The sequence below is a fragment of the Crocodylus porosus genome, unplaced genomic scaffold (genome assembly GCF_001723895.1).
Source record: "Crocodylus porosus isolate Cpor-Errol unplaced genomic scaffold, CroPor_comp1, whole genome shotgun sequence".
Classification (NCBI taxonomy): domain Eukaryota; kingdom Metazoa; phylum Chordata; order Crocodylia; family Crocodylidae; genus Crocodylus; species Crocodylus porosus.
The window spans coordinates 106,213,462-106,219,433 of NW_017728947.1; the positions used below are offsets into that span (position 1 = coordinate 106,213,462).

Consider the following 5,972-nt stretch of genomic DNA (forward strand, 5'->3'; position numbering starts at 1 on the left):
GGGTGGGAGACTCAACTGATGGTTAAGCTCTGTCCTTGTTCTATGCAGCCATAACTCTGAAAAATCTTTTTTCTTCATTTCTGCTTTCAAAAAGAAGATACATATTATATCCAGAGGTATGTTGTATCCTAGAAAATACAGTCATTCTATCCAAAGACACCTCTCCAAAGGTGTTCAGCACTTCACGGACATGTAACAGAAGAACAGTTCAGTGGACGACAACTGATACACGCCTGCAGGGGAAGTACAAGGTAATGGTTGAAACAATTGTGGTTAGTACAGCCACAGCAAACCAGATGCATCTCTCAAAATGTTGATAGGCAGGTAGTGGTTATCCATAGATTCATAGACTGTAAGGGGATGGAAGGGACCTTGCAGCTCATCGGGTCCAGCCCCCCCACTCTAGGCAGGAAGACAACTGGAGTTAGGTGACCCCAGCGAGGTGACTGTCTAGTCTCCTGTTAAAAATCTCCAGGGTAGCTGACTGCACTACCACTGGAGGGAGTTTATTTCACAGTGTGGACACCCTGACTGTGAAGAAGTTTTTCCTGGTATTAAGCCTAAAGTGGCCTTCCAGGAGTTTGTATCCATTGGTCCTGGTCTTCCCCAGGGTGCCTTAGTGAACAGCTGTTCACCGAGCTCCTGATGTAGTCCTCTGATATAGCGGTCACCCGCTTTCAAGTCCCCTCTCAACCTTCTCTTGTTTAAGCTAAAGAGTCCCAGGTCCCTCAGCCTTTCCTCATATGGCTTGCCTGGCAAGTCCCTGGTCATATGGGTGGCTCTTCTCTAGACTCTCTCAAGTTTTTCCACATCCTGATTGAAGTGCGGTGCCTTGAACCGTATGCAGTACTCCAATTGTGGTCTCACCAGTGCTGAGTACAGCAGGAGTATCACCTCCTTAGTTTTACACAAGATTCATGGGTTGATACATGCCAGCATGTTATTTTCCCTGCTGACCACTGCCTTGCACTGACAGTTCATATTCATGCAATGGTCAGTCATTACCCCTCAGTCCCTTTCAGCAGTGGCACAAGTCAAGCTGTCACCACTGAGTCTGTATCTATGTTGAGGGTCGTTTGCCCCCAGATGGAGCACCTTACACTTGGAAGGGTTAAACTTCATCTAGTTCCAGTCTGTCCAACTCTCGAGCCTGTTCAGGTCCACCTGTATCTGTAACCTATCGTCTGACGTGACCACACTGCACATAACTTGGTGTCATCTGTGAACTTGGCCAGTGAGCTTTTCACTCCCTCATCCAAATCATTGATAACGATGTTGAAAAGTACCAGCCCAAGCACGGACCCCTGAGGGACACCACTGGACACTTCACGCCAAGATGACACCGATCCGTTTATGAGAACTCTCTGGGTCCTACCCTGTAGCCGGTTCCCCACCCACTAAACTGTTGAGCAGCTGAGCCCACAATCTTCCAGTTTTCCCAAAAGGATATCATGGGATACTAGATCAAAAGCCTTTTGGAAATCTAGGTATATAACGTCTACCTCATCTCCCATGTCCCGGTGGCGAGAGACCTGGTCATAGAAGGAGATGAGATTGGTAAGACATGACTTACCTGCGACAAAACCATGCTGGCTGTCTCTCAGGATCTTACCTTCCATGAGAGTATTGCACATTGATTCTTTAATGAGCTTTTCCAGGATTTTCCCTGGGATAGAGGTTAGGTTGACTGGCCTATAGTTGCCTGGGTCCTCCCTCTTGCCCTTCTTGAAGATGGGCACAATGTTGGCCCTCTTCCAATCCTCAGGGATTTTTCCCTGTGCACCATGAATTCTGAAAGAATTCAGGATTATCTTATCAGGGTGTGGACATGTACATTTGAAATCGTCTCAAAAAGGGAAACATTTTAAAAGGGCAGCATCTGGTGTGTTATATGTGAACAGGATGAGAATGATTTAACTGTAGCAAAACCTGCTGCAGCTTGAACACTACTTCATCCATCGGGCTCCACTCTTTCACCCATGACAATTAGAATGGGCCAGCCCCTGCCCTTTTGAAAAGTTCCCTTTTTGAAAGGGCTCCAAATGCGAAATCTGGAGAGAGATAGCTGGGGGTGAGGGAGGGCAAGTGGCTAAGAGCCTTGAAAGTGAAGGCAAGCAGCTCATATTTGCTGCAGTGGAGAAAGGGGAGCCAGAAGATTTTGAACAGACATTATCCTTTTTTTTTTCTTCAAATTCTTTTGTTCTTCCACCGGCTTTTTTAAATTATTGGTCCTTTGGGTCTTAGATTTCATATGTGTGGGTAGAAGGGAAGAGAAGATCATCAGTGACTGACTGAATCCATTTTGAAGACTATTGATAAACACCATCATTGTGTCTACGTTGTAAGTAGGTCAGATGTGACATTCCCATCCGTTCCACCTCTATATGGAAGTGCCTAAAGCCTTAGGACAGTGCGCCACAACCTTTTTAGACTCAAGGCACCCTGCTCTGACTCTTCTGAATTCAGCAGCACCCCAGCTGAGAATCACTGTTCTCATGTCTCATGCCAGAAAGCAGAGCCACACAGCGTTCAAAGAAGAGCTGGCGCTGATATCCAGGGAATCCTGCTGGGAAGGAGTCCCCTAAGGGTCCTGATGCCACCGCTTCCTCACTTCTACACACCTGGATCTCCTCCTGGCCAGCTCCATCAGCCCCAGCACCAGGCAGACCGGCTGTCCGCAGGGAGAATCCTCTGGAGAAGGGGCATTCTGGGTACCCGCACTGTCCCAAGAGGGGGCCCAAGGTGGTGCAGGGGTCATGCGATGAAGCAAGCCATGCCCAGATCCCTCTATAGGCACCCTCTCTGCCCAGGATGAACTATGACCAGCCAGAGCAGCGCTTTCCCATCACAGCACAGTGGAAGCCCCAAGCAGAGCTTTTGTCTCTCGGTGCTGGGCCATGCCTCTCGCTGTGGCCCTGCTGGCACCTCTCTCTGAGGCAGGTGAGGAAGGTGACAGCACTGCTGCCACAGGACATGAGGTACAGCAGGCATCTGTGGTAGTGCCCCCCTCTCTAATAATTCATTGGCACCATTATTAGGTTTGCATAATGCAGGAAAAATACTGAAATTTCATCCATCACATGGAAAGACGTTCACTCAGGTCAAGTTGTGCACAGAACAGTGAGAACAAGCAACGCAGTTTTTCTTTGTGCCTTCTTCATCCTAGCATCAAGGTGCTGAAGCCACTCTGTGAACACCTCTGTGATCAACTAGGTCTTTTTTTTTTTTCTTTTTTTTTTGTAGGACCGACAGCTGCAAGGGAAACTGCTCGTGTTTTTAAAGCACATATGGGTCCCTGCATATTTACCAAACTCTAATGGCTTCAGCTGATCTGGGCCACTAGCACTGTAGCACTGTTGAAGCAATGGTGATGATTGCTTCCCCCGTGACAGTGCTCACCCTTTGCAGTTTGATTCTGTTGCGCATCAGCCCCGTTGCATCTGCATTGTAAATGTCATCTCTTGGGTGATTATTCAAGAAACTTTGCAGTTTGCTCTCCTGCCACGAAGCAGGGGTGTCCACAGACACATCAGCTTCCTCACTGCACACCATTTTATAGGTCATGCCATAAAGTTTATGACAACGATGCAGCCATCCAGCACTTCATTTAAGATTGTTAGTACAGAGCTTATTTGCAAATGCCAATGCCTTCATGCACAGTAGCGGTCCATTAGCTAGGATATTCTTAGCTCCCACATCCAGAAACCATTTACATACGGTCTTGTCTGTGTCTTCAAAAAGCTCTGGGATGGACTTAATTCCTTTTTGGTCCCAATACATTGCCTTGGATTTTGCTTTCAATTTGACATCTGTTTTTTGAAATTTTGACAAGGTTGATGGTGCTATGTTACCTTTCTGAGCAACATCACTCTTTTTGAGTCCACTGACCTCTCCATTCATACTTTATAAGTTGTTCTTCAAGGAAATTGCTTATGCTTCCTCTGTTGCTTCCTTTACACATGGTTTGTCATGTGACTTCTTGTGCCCAAGGCCTGTATGCAAGGCTGATGGGAGCATACTGGGAGAAAGAAGGCAATTTTGCATGACACGGGTGGTTGCCTTTTCTTCTGATGCTTAATTTCATCTCTTCTTGTATTCACTGCTGGAATCTGTTTTACTGGTCATAATATCACACCACAGGGCCTCAAATTATTCTAGTTAGACAGGATTTTTTGCTGAAATTTGTCACGCTGAAGTGCAGTAACACAGATTTGCATGGGAGACAGGCCATGGATTCATGGTTTGTTCAATATGTTTAAAGTTTCATTGTGATGCTGTTCATTACCCAACAATTCACTGTACAGATTTCTGTAACAAGATTGGGGAGTGGGGGGCGGAGAGGGGAGGGGAGCAATTTAAAGGGTCAGCTCAGGGTCTAGCACAATCCTGCTAGTTCTGTAGCCTAAGGCCTGGGCATTCTGGGATGTATAGTTTCCTCAAAGCATAGGACAATTAGGCTGGGAACAACGCGTGCTGGCAAACAGGAAGGACTATAAAACAACCTTTCTATCTTCAGAACTGGGAGTAAGTGGGCACGAATTAAAATAGAGCTGCCAGCTGCAAAGGGCTATGGTAAGGACTAGGGCTGTGTGAATCAGCAGCAATCCGATCTGGCTTCATATCCAGATGCTTTGGATGGCCGCGATCTGATCCGGAGCTCCGACCGGGTTTCCACCTCGATCCGGCCGAAGCGGCTCCGAAGCTTCAGAGTTGCCTTGGAGATCTGGCCATAGGGTATAATGGGGAATCAATGGAAGAGCTATAACTGTTGTTTTTTGTATGATTTGAATGAAACTTGCAGGAATGGTAGCCTCTGCTAAGAGCATGAAGCCTGACAAGTTTCAAGAAGATCCGTGCAAGGGCTTGGGGGGAACTGTATCCCAAATTCTTAAAAGTCAAACTCATGTCACGGCTGTGTGTTACACCACAGGAGGGTGAAAAGTGGAGGGATGGTACCCCTGGTGAGGCCAGAGTCTGCCAAGTTTCAAGAAGATCAGTGCAGGGATTGGGGGGGAACTGCACCCCAAATACTTGAAAGCAAAGCTCCTGTCATGTCTATGTGTTACAACACAGGGGGCTGAAAACTGCAGGAGTGGTAGCTCTTGCTCAGGCCACAAAGCCTACCAAGTCTTAAGAATATTGGTGCAGGGGTTGGAGGGAAACTGCACCCCAAGATGCTGAAAAGCAAAACTTGTGACACAAATGACCCTGTGTGTGTTAAGGCACAGCGGGCTGAAAACTGCAGGGGTGGTGGCTCTTACTGAGGCCATGAAGCTTGCCAGCTGTGTGTGTCCTAGAGCAGGCCTGAGTGAGTGCTGGGCCCTGCCAGGCTGTGAAGCCTGCCTGCCAGCTGTGCGTGTCTCACTGGGGGACTCTGTCATTTGGGGCCCTGCACCCCAAGCTGCTGACAGGCAAAACTTGTGATGTGGGTAGGTGACACTGTGTGTGTGTTAAGGTGTGCCCTTCCTGGTGCTGGGGCCTCTGCACAACATGGTTGTGTGCCCCACTGAGGCCTCCTCCTCCCCTACAGCCTCACGTCTGGTCCTCCACTTTACGTGACAACAGGTACAATAACTTAGCTAACTCAACACCAGCAGCAGCAGCAGCAGCATCAAAGGTACCCACACAGAGCTGTCACAGAGCCTGTTGTTTTATAAAGGAATTGACAGCAAGAAATAAAGATGTTGTGTTGTGTTGGACATATGATGTTATTCATGGTGTGTGACGGCTTATCTTATTTTTTTATGGCTGTGTGTGTATTATGAAAAAACAGGAGTACTTAAAAAAAATGTATCTTTGGAAGCGTTAGGGTTGAAAACCCCTTTGTCAGGCTGAGGAAGTACCTGCAGTTGGTCCTGGATGGAAGGAATAGTAAGGCAGTAAAGAAGCCAGAGGCTGGCCTGGCCTGCAATGCAGGAAAGAAAGCCAGTCAGTGCAAATGGAAATGGAGGCATCAGGGGGTGAGGGACAGG

At 47.6% G+C, this 5,972-nt stretch overlaps 1 long non-coding RNA gene across 1 annotated transcript in view; it reads right to left on the reverse strand.

Annotated features, from left to right (window-relative positions):
• Positions 1-406: 406 nt before the first annotated feature.
• Positions 407-5,972, reverse strand: part of LOC109320994 — a 15,294-nt gene continuing 9,728 nt past the window's right edge. The window contains exon 3 of the long non-coding RNA XR_002103922.1: positions 407-418. This is a non-coding gene — a long non-coding RNA (uncharacterized LOC109320994). The remainder of the gene's footprint in view (positions 419-5,972) is intronic.